This window comes from Prinia subflava, chromosome 4 (assembly GCF_021018805.1).
Source record: "Prinia subflava isolate CZ2003 ecotype Zambia chromosome 4, Cam_Psub_1.2, whole genome shotgun sequence".
Taxonomy (NCBI): domain Eukaryota; kingdom Metazoa; phylum Chordata; class Aves; order Passeriformes; family Cisticolidae; genus Prinia; species Prinia subflava.
The window spans coordinates 68,137,012-68,156,582 of record NC_086250.1 but is presented as its reverse complement, the minus strand read 5'-3'; the positions used below and the strand labels follow the sequence as shown (position 1 = coordinate 68,156,582).

General features: G+C 45.0%; 2 long non-coding RNA genes across 2 annotated transcripts in view; one reads left to right on the top strand and one right to left on the bottom strand.

Moving 5' to 3' along the window:
• Positions 1-19,571, top strand: part of LOC134550394 (uncharacterized) — a 33,181-nt gene that overhangs the window by 3,900 nt on the left and 9,710 nt on the right. The window contains exon 2 of the long non-coding RNA XR_010080323.1: positions 2,956-3,260. This is a non-coding gene — a long non-coding RNA (uncharacterized LOC134550394). The remainder of the gene's footprint in view (positions 1-2,955; positions 3,261-19,571) is intronic.
• Positions 6,760-12,249, bottom strand: LOC134550393 (uncharacterized). Its single transcript, XR_010080322.1, has 3 exons — positions 11,886-12,249; positions 10,477-10,760; positions 6,760-10,261 (listed from the first exon to the last, which is right to left on the bottom strand). It is a non-coding gene; the product is annotated as an uncharacterized LOC134550393 (long non-coding RNA).

Here is a 19,571-nt window from a genome sequence, read left to right as displayed (position 1 = left end):
ACTCTCAGAGCTGCATTTTGGGGGGAACAAGGTGGGGAATTGACCTGCACAAATTAACCTGCACCTATGGGCACAGCACAGATGGCCCAGGGCAACCTGAGAATCAAACCACTGGAGTAGGTGCACTTTCAGACTGAAAAAAAATCCCAAAAACAAATAAATAAAATAAATAAATATTTTTTTTAGAAAAGGTGGCTTCTCCTGTTTTCAGCTGGGATAGAGTTAATTTTCTTCCTCATAGCTGGTACAGTGCTGTGTTTGGGATTTAGGATGAGAACAATGCTGGTAACACACTGACCTTTCAGTGTATGAACTGGGGGAGAGCTGGCCAGGGGTGATCCCTGTTTGGGGACAGGCTGGACATCAGCCAGCAAGTGGTGACCAATTGTGTTTTGCATCACTTTCCATTTTCACTGTGTTATTCCTCTCTCTCCCTCTCCTTTCTGTTACTGTTATTATCATTGTTATCATAAATATTATTATTACATTTTACTTTGTTTCAATTATTAAACTCTTCTTATCACAATCATGAGTTTTACTTTTTTTCCAATTTTCCTCCCCATTGGGGCAGGGGGTGGGAGTGAATGAGCAGCTGTGAGGAGCTTAGGTGCCAGCTGGGGTTAAACCATGACATTCTCTCCTTTCACTGAGATAAAGATGGAACAACTCCATGATCTGTCCATCAACAACCCTTCACTCTCAACCAGGGTCATCAGAGACATCTGAACTCCAGGGACAAGTAAACTTTCACAGCCAACCACAAATTTTTTAAATCAATATTAATTAATTAATCAAATCAATAAATTATTTTCAAATCAATATTGATTAATTGAATTAATGTCAATATTCAGGACAGAGAAGTGCAAGCAGTGATAACACACTCAGAATAACAGAGTTTTTTATGTAGCTTTTTTTGCTGCCTGGTGTTGTCAACTCTCATGATTTTACCACAGTGAGTGGTGCTTTTCCCACTGGCCAGCATTCCTGGAATTGTGTTTGTACCTCGTGTGTCATTGAAAGCTTGAAAATTTCAGTCCTGTATGTATTTCTACCTAAAAAGAAAGCAAAAGCAGTTTTAGTTTTCTTTTCAATCTTCATTTTCAAGCCATTATTGGAATTTCACGTGAGCAAAAAATTATGTGGGACCTTGTGACCGGTGGCAGAGGTTTCCACTGTGAGTTTTGAGGTTTTACATGAGAAATCCACTCCCAAACTGTGCATGCCATGAGCTGCAGAACCAAACACAGTCACTGCTGAAGGGCCAAATTATCCCTGCTGGCACCCTGAGCAGATGATGAAACCTGAGGCTCCAGCAACCAGACTTGGGAAATGTCACGGAAGCCTGAAGAAGAATAAAAACATGGAAATATCTCCCGAGGGAATGCATGTCACTCAACGCTCCCATCAAGGAAATTGCAGAAAAACTCCAGCTGACAAGCACACACAGCCCAGGAGCAGCAGCACCCTGGGTGACAATCCCATCACCCTGGGGAGCAGTGATTGCTGCACCCCTTCCAACCTCGGCCTCATTGCTCGGGGCAGAGCATTCACAGGAGAAAAACAACCCCAGCCCCTGCAGACTGCCACACCTCCTGCAAAAACACCCTTCCCCAAAGCCCCAAACCCCCAAAGCAGACACAGCCCTCACAGGAAAGGAACACCCTGCTCTCGCCACTCACCTCCCACTCAGATGCCACCAGGAGAGAGGAACCAAAGCTTTGCAAGGAACTTTCCCACCAGAGAGCAGAGGGCAGCAACATTTCTTGAACAGTGCTCTGGACCTCTGGGTGTTGTGTCACCTCTGAATGGAGTGAAATCAGCCCAGAGGGAGTGTGTGCTGCCAGAAGTGATCACTGAGGTGAGGTCACTGCTCACACAGAGCCCCTTTCCTACTATGGGAATTTAAACTGAGCCCTCTGCACTGTCTGCAGGTGTGGCCAGGGGTGGTGCAGGACTTGAGCAAAGCACGTGGATTTCTTCAACAACTTCTGTGGCTTTTGACTTGTGCTTCTGTCCAAAAACTGAGTCTGGAAACACACATAGTTGCACATCAAGGTAGAGGGAGAGCAGGGTTACAAAAATCAATGGAAATCTATGTAGCATCTATGTTGTACCTAAAATATTTTCTCTGCAGATTAAACCAAAGCATCCTCCAAACCCCATCCGTTTGGAGTGTTTTATCTGAGAAAGAGTTGAGGTGGTATGTCAATACCAGACCTCAGCTCTGAGGCACTGGATTTAAATAACACTGTGGGATTTTGGTGTCTGGGTTCCAAACAGAGCCCACAAGACAAGTCAGCTCCACTGAAAGTTAAGCTTAGGTCATGGGGCTGGCAGGTTATCCCTGCCATGAGGCCAAAGCAAGACTTATTTTCTGGACTGACTGCATTGGGTCAAACAAATGAAGCCCTGAGTGTCTGCTGTGCCCTGACTGTGCTGCTCTCTAGATCAGCTTCATCTTCACTGAAAATAATGGGAGCAAAAGACTTCAGGATATACAGAGAAACCTACTGTAGTTGTCACTTCAGGCTGAAACCCACCCTGAGTTCTAGAACGAGGACAGCCCATCTTTTGTTACCCATCTGCTTTGTATGGGGAATTTCCATCCTATCTACAGAGGTGGGAGAGCAGGTCCAGGATGAAGATGGACATCAGCTGGGATGGCCACTGGCCAACAAACTGCCAGGAGCCACAGACAGAGGGAAGCAGTTCTTGATGATTACCAAACCAGCTCAGCGACTCCTGGGGCTGCCCAGAGGCTGTGGCCAAAGCTGGGCTAAACCTGCAGCCTTGCTGATGTGGGATGTGACTTTTGGTGAGAGCAAAGGGTGTCTGTGCTGTGAAGAGCAGGCTCTACAACTGTGCAAGTGCTTCACACGGCCAGCAGCATTCTGGCTAGAGCAGGGTAGAGCCTGAGGGACTTACACTTCACTCTTACCTCTCTACTCACCACAGGTCTTATGAGCAACAAAGGAGCCATCAGTGACCAGCTCGAGAGTCCAAATGCAGCCAGCTGCAGACCCTTCCCACTGGGTGCTTGTGTGAAGCACAGAGATCCTGCCACTCCTCCTGACAAGTCCAGTTGCACCCTCCACGTGTCGTGGTCATCTGTGGGTGATGCTGCAGAAAACACCCCTGAAAGACCAGAGGGCCTGGGAGGTGCAATATTGCTGAGCTCCAAGGGACAGCAGCAAGAACTCTGCTGAAACTTCACCCCAAATCTTCATCACTCCCGGAAAGGCTGGACCAGCTGGAAAGAGGTGAGATACAGGTTTTTTAAAGGATGGGAGAATTTTCAGAGGCTGTGTTGGGAAAGCTGGAATGCTCAAAGAAGCAGGAACTGCCAAGAGGTAATGGCCTTCTGGTACATGAAAAGTGTGCTGAAAAAGGCAAGGGACAGTCTGGTTTCCAGGTCTGGGGCATATAGGACAATTAATAGGATGAAGAAAAGGGAAATTCAGTTTAAATGTGAGGGGAAAACTTTCCAGTGGCTGGGATGACAGAGAACTGGAATAAATTTTTATGATGTTGAGAGGTTTATGGTCCTATGGCTTTTGGGATTTATAATAATGTAGTCTATTTACATTACATATAGCATCATTGTATTTGCATGGGTTTGTGTATTCTAATAGTGACTTACCAGCAGCTGCCTGCTTCTTTTTGAAACTGTGCAATTCTAGTATCTATTTATCAAAGTGTAGAGCATAAAAATGATGCCTAAATTTGGAAAAAAGTTTTTGCATGTCCCGAGTGGACAACGTTCTGCAAAATTCAGCAAAAAATTTGCAACTGCTTCTGCATTCCCTGTTCCAGCCCATAGCTGCTATGAGTTATGGTAGCTTTGGGAATGTGGGATCTTTCAGCAACCTGCTCACCTACTCTGATGTGGTTCTTCACCTTGTTAAAACTCCTTTCTCTCACACAGAGATATAAGCACACACATATGCACAGAGATCTTTAAAGGTCTTTAAAGTCAATCCTAGCAAGTGGAAACAAAGAATATTATTTGAGATAGGCCTAACAGATTGGATTAAAAAAATAAATTAAACCAGCAACAAACAGCCCTTCAGTGCCCGTGTGCCAACTTTAATCCCCTCGTTAATTAAAAACGGCCGAGTTATAACCCCTTTCAAAAATTGGGTTTACGGCAGAAATGCCAACTGAACAGACCCTTCAGTGCCGCAGCCCCGCTGCCGCCTCCAGAACACAATCGCGGAACGGCGAAACATATTGGCACCTCCTGGACCCGCAATTGCAATATTTGCTCGGTGCCGTCTCTTCCCGCTAATTGCTGTGTGGAAAGCGGTCCCGGCACAGCCTCTTTATCTGCGAGCCTCAGCAGCGCTGCCGGCGGCCGCGCTCTCCGGGGGCACGGCTTGGCCGGGGCTGCGGGGCTGCGCTGCCAAGCCCGGCCGAGCCCGCGGCCCCTCCCGGCGGCAGCTGGAGCGCGGTGCTTGGAGCGCAGAGCCTGGAGCGCAGGGCTTGGAGAGCAGCGCTTGGAGCGCAGTGCCTGGCTCCGGGATCGCAGGGCCTGGCTCGCACAGCTCTTGGCTGCCGAGGGGCTGTGCAACAGCTTGTGGCCTCGCTGGGCGGGATGGGATGCTGCCTGCCCGGGGTGCTGCCCGGGATGGGATGCTGCCTGCCAGGGATGCTGCCCGGGATGGGATGCTGGCTGCCCGGGATGGGACGCTGCCTGCCAGGGATGCTGCCCGGGATGGGATGCTGCCTGCCCAGGGTGGGATGCTGGTTGCATGGGATGGGATGCTGGCTGCTGGGATGGGATGCTGGCTGCTGGGATGGGATGCTGGGTGCCCGGGATGGGATGCTGGGTGCCCATGGTGGGATCCTGTCAGCCCAGGGTGGGATGCTGGCTGCCCAGGATGGGATGCTGGCTGCTGGGATGGGATGCTGGGTGCCCGGGATGGGATGCTGGGTGCCCATGGTGGGATCCTGTCAGCCCAGGGTGGGATGCTGCCTGCCCAGGGGGGATGCTGGCTGCCCAGGATGCTGCACAGGGTGGGATGATGGCTGCCCAGCTGTATCAGCAGCCTCTCCTTGCTTGTCAGGACCTCTCCTGACACTCAGCACTCCCGAGCTCCTCGCTTCGACCCTTCTTCTTTGGATAGCAACAGCACAACGTTGAAAACCTCACCTGCCTGGAAAAGCAGACTGCTTTTCCCTTGCATCCTCTGATGCCTGTTTATACTTTGCTTAAGTTAAGAGTTTTATGAAGGAAGGTTGCTCTTAATTATGAGTTTCTACAATACCTTTTAGGGTGCAACAGCACCCTGATATCAGCTATCAAAACCTGTCAGGCTGAAGGGGAAATGCAGTCCCTGAAATGGCTTCTGCCTTTGCAGATGGATTCCCTGTATGAGTCCAGGACCAGGGGCCAGATCTCCACTGGAGCTGTGCCAGTCCACACCAGCTGTCAGCACAGCCACAGAGGATCAAGTATTTCTGTGCCACCCTGTCTCTTCATCAGCTGTCAGCTCAGGCCCCACCACAGAATATTTATTAGTGGTGACAACAGGAAAAAATAGAAATATCAACTCTTAGGTTGACTTTTGCAAAGCCAGTAAGTAAAAATTAGACAATTTTGTCCCCATAAAGGGATTAAAGTTGTTGGAAAAGATATAGAGGGGGAAAAACAAATCCTTGGGGCTTAGGGGTAGGTTTGCTTTTTGCCTAATGAAGGATTGGCAAAGGATTTACACTGCATGAAACCAGACAATGCTCTCAAGTTCAGATGTGGGAAATGAAGCAGTCAGTGAAAACACCAAAGCACTGGGGCATCCGTGGGTCTGACCATACAAAAGTTACAAACAACCAAGTGCTAAGGGTTGCTCAGTACTGAGAGACAGTCTGAAGCCTTTGCATTTACATACCAGCTGTCATCAAGGCTTAACCAAAGTGTTTCCAATTTCTTTTTATTGTATTTTGTGTTGTGTTTATGTGTTGGAAATCAAGGCACAGAGCCTGCAAGTAAGGGTGAAAAAAAGGACAAACACAAATTAAGTGAGGTGCCAGTGGAATTCAGGTGCTTAAATGCACAGAGAGCAATATTTAAACTCTCCACTCTGCTGCTATCTAAATTTAGATATATCTAAATGCCCACCACACAATTCTTCACTACTGAAAAATTCCTTTATTTCTCTCCTCTACGGTAAGTTAAATAATTTGCAATCGACACTGATGGCCCTCCACAGCCAAACACACATCCCTCCATCCCACAGCCAAACCTTGCCATGATCCAGCACCTCCTCTTCCCACCAAACTGGGGCCATTTCCAGGGCAAAAAGGCCAAACTCCCTTTTGTGTCTGGTTGGAGGAGCTTCCCAGAGACCCCAAGTTTGGGACTAAAAAGTAGCTGAGGTTAATCTGCACCGCCTGTTTTTGGCAACTCATTTACAGCACCACCTGCTCCCACCTGGAAAGTGCTTGAGTCTCACTCCAACCCTCATTTGGAGCCCCTAAACCCCAAGCAGCAATGGAGCAGCAGAGATCTTTGGGGTTCCTGCTGAGGGGACACATTTGCAGGTGCCCCACAGCCCCCATCCCTCTGCTGCAGCTGCAGCGCCCTCGGTGTGGGGGGCTCCTGTCACTTGACTTCCCATCCGGGCTGCTAATAAGAACTCCCTCGACTAGGAAGGCATCACTGCAGAGAACAAAACCATCTCCTGCTGAACTGATTATATTTACTGTAAAACACGGAAGCAAATGGAATCTCTGATTGAGAGAGAAGGAGAAAGCTTTTAATCCCGCTCCGTGGCGCTCGCCAGATTGACAAGTCTAGAAATACAAATGGAAGAGTAATTATACAAGACTCACGTCGCTGCTCAGATTTATTTTTCCAAATGCAAGAAAGAGAAAGAGACAGAAAAGGCCTGGCTTGTTATACTGGTTTGCATAGCTGTTAGTAGAAATTGATTAGAAATCAAAGCTCGAGATGTTCCAAACTACTCCAAAAAACTTCTCCTCTGAGCTGTGGCACAATCAAAATGTTATGGATGACACAAAACAAAGAGAAGGGAAAAATGAAGAAAATAGCCTTTTGGGGCAAAGTCATGTTTTCATTGTTACAAGTCCTACAGCTCTTTGTGGAAGAAAGGGGAAAGGTCTGTGCTACCTGGTCCAAACAATTTTAAAGTTATGTGAGTAAACTCTAAAAATATCCATTCAATCTTGGAATTCAGTTGCTAAATGAAATTATAAGAGAGGACTAAACAGTGAAGAGTCTGTCAAGTTATAGTCACTAAATACTGGGAAAAGATGCAGCAGGGCTTTGGGTCAGGGTTGCACTGAGAGCAAACACATTTCTTCGAGGGCCCTTGAGGACACTGTACTTTATAATTGAACTTGTACTTCCAATCTGAGACCCGAGCATCCATCACACAAAGCATTTTACAAAAATACAGCATAGACAGGATTCATCTTGCCTAATTCAAAACATCCATGCTGGAGACATCTGTGCCTCTCTGAGCCTCCCATCCTTTGTAGCCATGAAGGGAAACAGGCACTTTTACAGCGTGCTCAGCTGACTTGTTTTAGATATCAGCTTTAGGGCAAGATGAATCATGCCTTGGATGTGCCAATTTCCCCGTAGTGCCAAAGCAAGGCTAGACAACCAGTTTGTTTGCTCAGATGAATGCCACGTGGCTGAGGCTGATAGATTTGTGCTGTGATCTGGCTGGATGTGGGCTGTGTGTGGTTCCAAGCCTTACATCATCCTGTGGAGAGTCCTGTGTAGCTGTGCCTCCGTGGATCCTGAGAGGTGAGTCTGGAAAACAGCGACTGCCTCCAGATATCATCAGTTCTGACAATTGCCATGGTCTGCTAACGAGCCTGGATGGCTTCCCCGGAGAAACAAATCACCTGAAACGCTTAAGTTGTCCCCAGAGATTTTATAAAGTTTGAATCAAGCAATGATAGATTCAGACTAATTTCAGCAGTGTTGGTATGGTCCTGTAATGGGAATAATTAGCATGCTCAGTTTTTGGGTTTTAGTGGGTGTATATTAATGTTCCAGATAGCAGTATCAAGACAACAATTCAATTTACATTCTAGTCTTTCCTCCTTTGGTGAGGAGCTTTATAGGTAAAGATTCACACTGCACAAGGACATTGAATATTGAACAGGAGCTTTCCTTCCAAATTTTGTTTCCAGAAGGGCTTTAAGAAAGATAACCAGAGTTTTATGCATCTGATTAAAAAGCCAACACTCCAAACTCTGTGCATGTAGGTTTCTGGCATTATTTCTGTTATGGTCATAATCAGCTGCTTGCCCATTCCAGCTGCTAAAGCACAACTAGACAAGACTTGAATTCCAAATATTATTCTCATTACCATGGTATCCTGTGCACAGATCCCCAAAGGTAATTAAAGAAGTTTGAGGCTCTGACTCCAAAGGCCAGGTCCATAAATAATTTCAGCTCTGGCAATTAGGTGACACAGTGTTTTGTTTTGAGACTTTTGTACTGCAGAGAGTGAATCTAGAAGCTGCCTTACCTCCAGCTGGCAGGGAGAGATCAGGGCACCCCCACAAAAAAAACCACTCACAGAGCAGAAAGTCAGGTCAGGACACCCCCACAAAAAAAACCTCACAGAGCAGAAAGTCAGGTCAGTGCAAGCTCTCAGAGGATGCTGCACACAGGGACACACCTTGAGCTCACCTCTCCTGGAGGCTCCTCACCCAGGCTTGCAGGAAGCAGCTCCATCTCCTCAGGGTCTTTGGGCAGAATCCTCCTTTCCTCTTGGCTATCAGTGTTAAAACCTACGTTGAACACAAACACAGCTGGCACACAAACAGCAGAGGAAGATACTTTGGTCCCTCCCCCCTTTACCTGCCAAATTCACAGCAAGAGCTTTAATTGTGAGGTGACAAAGAAGAGACCCTTTGCTGTGCTGACTTCTTGGCCCAGTATTGTCATGAACATCCCAAATCCCACATTATTTTCTAGACAGCAGCACAAGCAAAACCAAGTTACTTTTCTGAGAGAGGGCAGTTCTGAACCTTTATCTTAAATCCTCCTTCACACGATAAACAAAAATAACCAGGATTCAGAGTGTATCCTTTCCTGCTTTTACCTAACATAAAAACTACAACTGTTGAGGCTGAGCAGCAGCAAACATTTATATAGAGGACTCATAAAGTGCAAGGAGAGACATAATCAAAGTCAGACCCTCCAGAACTGGGTGGTGATTGGAGACAGGTATTATGTGTTGTTATATTTTATTTGCATCATGTGTATATTCTGCTTTAACTGCCAGGTCCCTTCTGGACACCACCCTTTCTAACCTGCATGTAAATATATTCTTTTGGGAGTAGGGAGAGGAGAGCAATTCATAGAGCTGTTAAAAGTGATTAAAAGAAGAAAGAGCAGAGGGTTGTTTTAAGATAGGAATGGAAAATCCTGGAAGGGCTGGTCCCTTGGAAAGATCCCACCTTCTGCATAAGGGGTGAAGGACTGGCTTTGCCTGAGGAGCAGCAGTGTTTGTCCTGGATCTTCATCCTGCAAAAATAGCAGTTAATGGATTTTAACATGTAATTTTATACACTTCTAGAGATGATACAGGAAGCACAGGATCAGTATTATTCAGCTGCATGTTTACTCTGTTTTAGATCCTGCAGCTCCAGGTTTTTCATTTGTGTCCATTTTGTCCTCTGTTCCTTTTCTTCTGCTTCAAGGATGAATTGCTGGAAATCCACCTCAGGTGTGTGGTCAGTCCTAAACATTGTCAATTAAATGTCTTCTGAGGAAGATTTGGTCAAGCTGCTTTCTCAGTAATGAACATCTTTTTTGAAATTACAACTCTAAATTACACTATTTGCCATAATGTAAAAGCTATGGAGGAAAAGAGAATAAAACCCTTGGGAGGAGACATGTACTTTTCCCTCAAGTTCTCTTCCATCCTTGCCACCTTCCCTCAGTCTGACAAAAAGCTGTTTGTAAGAGCCTCTTGAAATGAGGAATCTAATATTCAATCACAAAAAAGATTAGCCTTTGACTGTACTTCACTCCGTGCTACACTAATACAATCAGCACAGGAAATGTTCTCCAGGAAGAGGTTAGGGGAGAGGATGGAAGACCAGGTGGTGCTGGAAACCTAAATTATAGAGGTTTATTTTCATGAAGCATGACTTTTATTTGCTTCTAACTTTAGGAGGTGGCAGTGCTGGAGATGAAGCACGCAGCAGGAGATGTTCAGGCACGTGTGCAAGGGCAGGTGTGCTGCTGAGTCACTGCTGAGCCTGGCCTGACCTGTGGAGAGGAGACAGGAAAACTGGGAGTACTTTGGAGAAGTTAATTCAGAACTAGAGCAGCCTGCATGCCCAAGTGTCACTGGTGGCACGAGGAACCACAGGACACGTGGACAGAGTGTGGGCACTCAAATGTGGGAGTTGCAATCCACAGAACATTTATCACCTGAGGCTCCTAAAGGGCCATAAACACATAATTTTTGCCACTGTAATTACCCTGCTATCTGGAGTTTTGCTGCTGCACTCAGAAATGTTGTCATCTCAGCAGGACTGTGCAGGTTTGCATCTCTGCCATGTACATGCCTGTTGGGATCTGCAAATTAGGTCTTTCTGAGCTTCAGTTCCCTGAGCAGGCTCAGCTTTTCCTTGGGTTTGAAGCCCAGGGGAGGACGCTCTGCACAGATTCTGTCTCACGACCCAGGAGCTCAGACACCTCTTTCAGAGATGGGACACATCACCTCACCTCCCAAAACTGCTGCAGCACAGGAGGAAACCTAAAGCTGGAGAGAGAGAGAAGGAGAGAGATGCATGATTGTGCAGCCCTGATAAAAGCTCTGACCCTGCACAAAGGCCTGGGATTTCCAGTCTCTGTACAGGCACCACGTCTGCATTTTGCATTATTTTCAGTAAGTCAGGTACCAATTCTGCATGTTTGCTGCCTCAGCAGCAGAAGGGATGTCTGATCTCCCACAACACAAGCCACCCTCACAGGATAAATACATCACATTTTTGTGGCACATGCTGTCAGGTGCTCTCTCAGTGCTAGGATAAACCAGAGTTCATGGAAAACAGAACTGATGACAAGTGTCATTAAATCTCCAAGTAACTTTTTTTTCCCCCTGAGATGTCCTTCCTGAAGCCACAGAGAAGGACATTAGATAAATACACGTGTCACCATTACTTAAATCAGTAATCTAGCAGACAGGACTGTGGGATTGACATGATGGCCACAGGGGCTGAATTTAGGTCACCCACGAAATGAATTAAAAGCTTCTCCTTATCTCAGAGCCACATCTCCTCCTCCCTCACACCCTTGTCGGGCACAGAGATGATGAAAGCAACCCACTGATTGCCAAGTGGCTTCTGAACACCACAGCTCCCTAATCAGGGTACCAGACCACATTAAACCTTGCAACAGCAAACCTCCAGATTGTGTTTGTCCCTGTGTAGTTACTGCTACACATCTAAGTGACCAAGGTCTGTGACCTAATCCTAAAAAAAAATAAAGCCACAAAAAAACCCCACAACACCCCACACACAAAAACATAACGTGAAAACCAACCAGAAACTCTAACAACCAAAAAAGGACAACTCACACATGCAGGATTTGGGCAGAGGCTTGTATCAGAACAAATGACTGGTGATACCTCTGCTCCTTCTTTTACCTACACTGCCACAGAGCTGTGCAGCAGAGATGGCTTTGGGCTGAATTACAGACTGCAAGCACTGACCACCACCTAGAAGGGCCAGTCCAGCCCCCTGCTAGGAAAACAGCTGCCTTGTTCCCATTTTTAAATGATTTGTGGTTTCATAAAGCACACTAAATGTCCTCAATGTCCAGATTTGCATGCATTCATTAATGATGTCCAAATAAACCCGCAGCCAACACAAAGGCACATCCTCACCTGAAATCATGGCATGTTTGAGTCTTCTTGAGGTTGAAGAACACCAGATGAAGGTGTTTTCTGGGTGTCTGGGAAGGATTTTACATGGACAAGGTGGATAAAACTTGAGCCTGGTTGCTAAAGGAGCCCAAATCCTTCATCATTCATCTCTCAGGTGTGGAAAGGAACCTGTGTGATGGGGTTGGGGTTGTAGTGCTGACAAAAGAGGTCTGGAGCTTTAGTCAGAAACATTTCTTCTGTTGATTCTGCTTGGACACCTAGGAACTGACCTGTACACGTAATCTGTAAATTCATACTGTGCCAACAATCTCCTGGGCTTTCTCTCCTGAGTCAGCTTTGCCAAATTCCATAGTTTTGGCTAATCACTCTGATGAAAACCAGGAGCAACATGCTTTGTTGCTGCCTCAGAAACAAAGTGTGATCCCTGTGTGAAACCTCCTGCCCTTCACAGGGCTGGTGGGGTCCCAGCCCATCTCTGGGTCTGGCCAGCTCAAACCAGTGAGGCTTGGCAGAAATTAAACAGAGGTAAAAATTACTGCACAATGGTTTGTATTCACTCTGATTTATTAGGATGAGATCAAATGAGAGGAAGGGGGACTTGCCTTTTTAGGATTCTCTCTTGTATTTTGGGAGCTTTGTCCTTGAAGAGCTTTTTGAAAGGTTGCCAAAAGAGGCAGCAGCAATGTAGGTGTGCAGCCAGAGTACAAAGCAGCATCCCGTGGGGAGACAGGGGGGTGGGATGTCCTGCCCAAAGCCATCTGCCTGCAGAGGGAGAGGCTGCACAGGAAAAACCAGTGGGCAGTGAAGAGTCTGTGTGTGTGTGGGGAGGCAGGAGCAGGTGCTGGACAGCCACAGATGCCAGCAAGGGCAGTGGGCCAAAGCCAGGCCGGAGGAGAAGAGACCCCTGGGGGTGTAAGTCAGGTCAGGGTGGTCAGGACATGCATGCAGATGACACCCAAATAGATGATCTCTCCTGTCCCTATTCAAAGAGGTACTTTAGAGTCTATTAGACCATGGATTAAGATAACCAATTTAGCCATTCCTTGTGCTGTACTTTAGCCTGTTCCATAATCACCGCAAGACAGAATTTGGCTTTAATCATTTCTCATCCCAGGGACAAAGCCTGCTTTCACCCAGTGTGCCAAGACATTCTATGAGATTAAAATTATGTCTCTTGCAAGATTGTCCAGATCCTGCCTTCAAGGGTCTCTTTCTAATTGTTTTCAGAGGCTGCCAGCCTTGCAGGGTGTAGCGCTAACTTCAGAAGAAGTGGGGTGGAAAAGTCTTTTTAAAATGATTTTTTACATCAGAGGAAGGGAGGAGGCTCTTTAATTCCATACAGAAAGTCACTTCTTCCTGCCAAGCAGCAGTGGGAGCACAGGCCTTGGAGTTCACGGTTCAGGAGTGCAATCATTTGACATGCAAGCACTGCCAGGAGGCAAAAGGAGGGGAGGCCAACCTAGGCTGAGATTCAGTGACTGACCTTCCAGGAGAAAAAACCCAATTTGCAGAGCTCTTCTTCAAGGACCTGGCTCCACAGACATTCACTGCATTCACCTGGGCAATCAAAAATAATAACAAAGGTATCAAGGTTGAAAAGTTTGTATTTAAGATTATAAGGTTGGGAAAGAAAAAAGGGGCCATGGCCACTCAAAAATAAACCAAAAATCCCTCATTGGGAATAGCACTTGGATTTTGGAAGAATGTGTAAAACTCTGATATTTTTCAGTCTCACTCATTAATTAGGACATTTAAAAATGCAGAGGAGCAAAATTACAACAACAGCAACAAGCCCAAACACACCCTACCCTGGGATAAGCCTGGCATTGAAAAAGCCACCAAGTGACAGAATGTACTGTGGTAATTCATGTCTGTGACATTACAGTGATTGCCTTTAATGCACTCACCATGAATTACTGTGAGTCAAACAAAGCACTCTGAGGAGACAGACAGACAGAAAGGAACCTTCAAGGTTCTTGATTATTTATCAGTTGGCTGAAACATTCAGAGACCAACGAGAGCATTACACATCCTACCCAATGAATCACCTCACAGCAAAGGGTTTTACATTCAGATGAAAGTTTCCACTAAGGGCTGGAGGGAAAGGACATGCAAACAAGGTTTGGGTGACATAAGGAGGTTTCAGCAATGTTGACAGTGAATTTGGGGAAGCCACACCAAGGATGCTTCATTAGAGGGAAGTTATCAGGCTAAACACATTTCAGTTTCACTGCTATCATCTTTAATTTAAATTAAGGACAGTTAAACCATATAATTTATTCTTCCCTCCTTGCCCTGTGCTTTTTGCAAGATATTTCATGCAGTCACCTAAGCAGCTTAAAGACCTTGCCTTCCATGAGTTCCCATTTCAGCTCTCCCACGACTCCCAAATGCTGCACCATGAAAATACCACACTGCTCAAATGCTGAACAGAATTTTGTCTCAGATGATATTTTAAACCATTCAGGAAACACTGATCACAAGTAGATATTTTCCAGTACTTTTTTATATAAATAACATTTAGGTTTCTGCCACAAGTCACTTGTGTCCCTCCATTAGTGGATAACAAGTGCCAAGTGCAGCAATTAACCTGTGAGTGCAGTTTGATGGGAAGAATCAGGTTGGGAGCAACAGAGAGCAAATAGGAGACAAAGCACTCACCTAACATTTCTAAGAAACCCACATGAAAGGCTTGTAATCTGCTATAATACTTCCTTTTTCTCTATCATCCTTAAATTTCCTTTGCATTAGGAATTCTTCACTGAAGAGCACTGTCGACTTGGCACTGGCTTTTTACAAAGCCATTCTTGAAAACATTTCATCAAGGTGGAAAAAAACTTCAAAAAAATCCTAAGGCCCTGCCTGTGATGGCACCCTTCTCGCTGATGCAGCCTCTCACACTGGATTCAGTCTGTTCTTAACAACATATGCAATAATTTCTGCATGAGCCACGGGAGATAAGGACCCCCATGGTTCTGAATTGCCATCGTGCTGGACTGCATGTAAGTGATAACTTAGCTTTTGGGATAGAAAATACTGAGTATTTTACTCTCTTGTAACCTCCTCTTCATCTTAAACTGTCTTTCATGTGATAATTTGAAAGATTTTCTCCAGACCTTGTCTCTTTAACAGAAGTTAGACAAAGCCTGAATCATCCGGTGGTTGGCAAATGTTTTGCCGTGGATGCATTTTTAAATAAACATCTGATGCAAAGACCTGGGCACACGATGTAAGAGTGGGATGTACTGCTGTAATTCCTCTACCCAAACATCTCAGTACATCTGTGATGCTGCTGCATCACCTAACGTTAACATGTGCAATTTATAGGGAAGAAATGGAGAGAGAAATGTGCTGAAATAACTTGCCTGTGGCAATATGCTGAGAGATCCAGTGCCAGGGCTGGGAATTAGAGCTCAATTGATTTCTGGTATCCAGCCCCTTGCATAATTCACCAGGTCACAGTGACAAGATTTAAATATGGGACTAATTGAATGTTCATATAGGTATTGCTGCTCTTTTGGTCTGGCTTGATGCAAAGTTGGAGAGGGAGAAGGATACAGAGGAGAAACTGAAGCCTCTGGAGGAAAATCCAGGGAGGGGGGGTGTAGCTGGAAGAGAAAGCTGCTCTGTCCTCCTCCTGTTATCTCAGTAGCAGGTTAATTCTGGATGACAATTTAAATGTCAAATGTAGTCCATCTATTTCACCAGGGAAAAAATCCATTTCCTCAAATCCCTGCTGACAGAGCAGGAGCAGAACACACCTGGGCCCCAGTTGGGCTGCTCTAGAGGAGAGAGCTGAGCTCTCATAAAACCACAACACTGCCTCCAAGAGCAGGAACATCTCCTGAGGGAAGTGACCACAGACCCAGGGGTCCTGCTGAAGTCATCCTTGAGCTGCTGTGAATAATCATAAGCAGAAACGAGATGACAGAAAATATAAACATTAGGGCGAATGTCTTCAAAGGAAAATCCTCTCAAAGGTCTGAAAAAACCCCAGTGGGTCAGGACAATAACAACTTCTCCCTTTCCTGGGCTGTCCATCACATCTGGTGCAAGATTCCCCATTCTGTTTGTTGGGCAGGTGGTTTGACTGCTGCATGTCCTCCAGCTTGCCTCTAGCTCCTGATGGAGTGGTTTTCTTGCTGGGAAGATGTTTTCCCACTGCAGCCTGCCTCGGGAGCAGCTTGTGGCTCCCAACACAGCTCCACTGAGCCACTCCAGATTTGCTGTGTCCCTGAGCACACACACTACAAACACTCCCACTCCTCCCCACTGCAAAGCCAGAACAGTCATTTCCTCCTCCTTCACTCTGCTGGCACAGGAGAGGACTCACACTGCTGCCCTGGCCATGTGGCTTCTCCCCAGGGATGGATCCTGAAGAAACTGCCCAGGTGTCTTCTCCTACCCTGGCAGCATTACAGCATCCTCTCTCCCCAGCACTTTCTCCTCCGAGACAGCAAATGCCAGGAGCTTGGAACTGGATGAAACTTTAAATTTTTGTAACCTCCAAAGCAACCAATTCTTCCTTACCCACATGGTATTCCTTCAACCTCCCATTAATTTATACAGGATGTCCATGGGATTCTGGAAGTACCCCAGGTACATTTCCCACTCTAAGACCTGCAGCAACACCTGCTTTTCTTCTTAGGCCACAAATGCCCCATCTCCATCTGCTCCAATCTTCAGGACCTCTGGGAATGGCACTATCAGGTACTCCCAGAAGAGTGCAACAGTGAGTAGGTGATGCGTGTGCTGAGGTCAAGTCCGGCCAACACAGTCTCCTCCTCTCCAGAGGTGGGTGCTATCAGTTCCTAAAGGTTTTGTATCCCAGTAGCTAAATCATCACCCAGTCTTCCTAAAAGAGCATCTAAAAAATTTCTGCCCCTCCCCAAAAAAGCCCTTTGTTTGGACTCTTACTTTTCAGAGTTCGTTCAGGAGCAGGAGCAAACCAAACTGTTCCTATCAGCAAAGGTGACACCTGCTCAGCTGAAGGTCTAAAAACCCTATTTCAATTCTGCAATCCCCATTGAGAAGGTTTTATTAAGCTTGGTAATATCTAAGGTTAGTGTTAAAAATTAAAATCCTCCATTCATGTGCCCATGTCCCCCACCCCTCCCTTGCTCAAAAAAAGCAAATCCAAAGCCTTCAGTAATTCTGAACAAAAGAAATTTTAAAAGTTCATATAAAAGAAAGAGGAAAAGCATCTGGTTTGGTTTTTGTAGTTGGTTTTTTGGTTTTTTTTGGTTTTGTTTGGTTTTGTTTTTTGCTTTTGTTTTAATTAAACCAATGAAAGACACTCAATAAAATTATTTCAGAAAAACTTCTGAGCAAACCCCTACAACTTCTCTAAAATGCATCACCCAATGGCAGCAGAAGAGAGAGATGTTCTGATAGCAAGGGAATGCTCTGTGTCCTTTTTATATGTCACCACCTGGGGTGTCTTCCCAGTTCACAGACAAGCTGTACTGATTATTCCTGTGCTGGAAACTCTGGACACACTGATGGAACAGCCAGTTCTTCCAGATCCCTCCTGCTCAGACAGTTTCTGCGGGTGGGATCTGTTTATGGAAACGTAAATCCCTTGGCTGGGCTCTGAAATTACTTAGAGCAGCTAAGAAGCCACTGACCAAAACCATTACAAATGTTGCTCATCTTCACAGGGTCATTTGGAGATGAGCAGATACAACTCACCTTTGGACTGTCACCAAAGCAATATTAATAATTATGAAAAATAACTCGGGCTTTGCACAGCATCACAAATCTCGAGCGCCACGTCTGGAGCTGGCCTTTCCTCAGTGACAAATTCTAAACAACAAACATTCATAACACAAGTCCATGAAGTATTGGCTGTAAAGGATAATAAATCCTTTGGCAATACGAGGAGGGTAGGAAAATCTTCCTGGCACAAGTATTGTTAACACTGTCAGTGCATTCCAGTGACGAGTGCAGCTGGATCCCCAGCTCTGGAGGAGGGTGTAAATAATAATTATGGAAAATGTTACACAAAATATTCCTTGCAGATAAATGCTACTTGAGCCATACACCTGTCTACTGTCTTTAAAATATTTACACCTGGAATAGGTAAAGAAATATATAACTTTTTCTTATATCTCATGTATAATATCTCTATATCCCTCTACCAGTCACAAGGAAGCATTGTTGGACATGGCCTGCAGCTACCTAACAAAATACAGAGTTTCTGGGGGAAAAGTAAAGGTCTTTCACCCTCCTGACAGCAAAAAAAAAACCCAAACCCAGCAGAAACCTAAAAAGTTGTGATCTGCTCAAAATACATACAGTTTAAAGTACAAATACTTCACAAAAGAAAAGATTAAAAGCAGAGCAGGAAATGGCAAAGAGTTTCAGTCGGTTTGAAAATACAGACAAGTAATAATGGAGAGTACAAAATTCAATGAAAACTTTATAAACTTCAAGAATTCAGCATAATAAAGAAGGCAAGTTGAAACAAAGAAATCCCAAGTGTCAGGTACAGCTTTATTGTTGGACATTAATGTTGAAATTGTAAACACTGATATCAAAAGGCAACTTCACATTGTGTGTGTAATCACATTAGTGGGAGATAGGAATTGGTGGGGCTTTTCCCACAAGATTTCCCCAGGGACTCAATCTTGGCTCAATCTTATTTAATATTTTATCAATGTTCTAGATGCTCATGTAAAAATTTGTGTAGATGACAAACAGATGGGATAGGAGTAGATGATCAGAAATTAGTTTTACAAAAGAAGCTGGGTTTGGGGGTGGGGTTTTTGTTGTTTTTGTTTTGGCTTTGGGATTTTTTTTTTTTTTTTTTTTGAAGGATCACAATACAGACAAATTGATTCAAACGCAACTAAACACAAAGAAATCCTTCTGGGAACCAGGAAGATTTCAACAAAGAATTGGAAGTCAAAGCATTGTGAACTCTTGTCTGTCATAGAGGTCTCAATTCAACTGGTCTTTGCTTGGGAACCAAAGCTTAGTTTTATGGGTGCTTCATGTTAACACACTTATTGAGCCCAATTATTTGCATATGGCATTAAAAAAATTAAAAACTGTAAATACCTGTGACATGTAGCACAGTCACTGAATAGCATCAGTCAAGCTGTCAATAGTTTGCAGAGACAAGACATCAAATGCTCTTTGGAAGTCACTGCCTTTGTAAGTCCACTCTCTACTCTGGAAATTTATTTTTCAAGACAAGATTTGGCCTCTTTAGCTCTAAGTTTTAAGATGAGTCAGCTGGAAGCAGAGAACAGCAAGATGTCTAAGTTCCCTTGATTTCTTCCCATTTTGACAACCAAATAATAGATGTAATTCTGGAAAGTTTCTGCTACTCATAAAACCCACATCCAATATCACTAAAAAACCCCAAACTCACAGGCAAGGCAGGTCAATAATTTCTCTCTAAATATAATGGGCACTCACAGCCTGATCCTGCCTGTCTAGGGACAAGTGGTGACCTGAGCCAGCAACCAAAGTCACAAACACAGATTCTACCTCATATGCCAACTGTCCTTGACTATGTTTAATTACCTATTAAATAATCCTTTCAGTCTCACAGGACAGAGACTCGTTCAGCCTTTGTGTTCTGAGATGTTGCTGAGTGGCTTTTTATTATTGTTATTATTGTTATTTCTCTGAAAGAAGCCCAAGAGAAGTTGTCTCACTTTCATAAGGAGGTCTGGG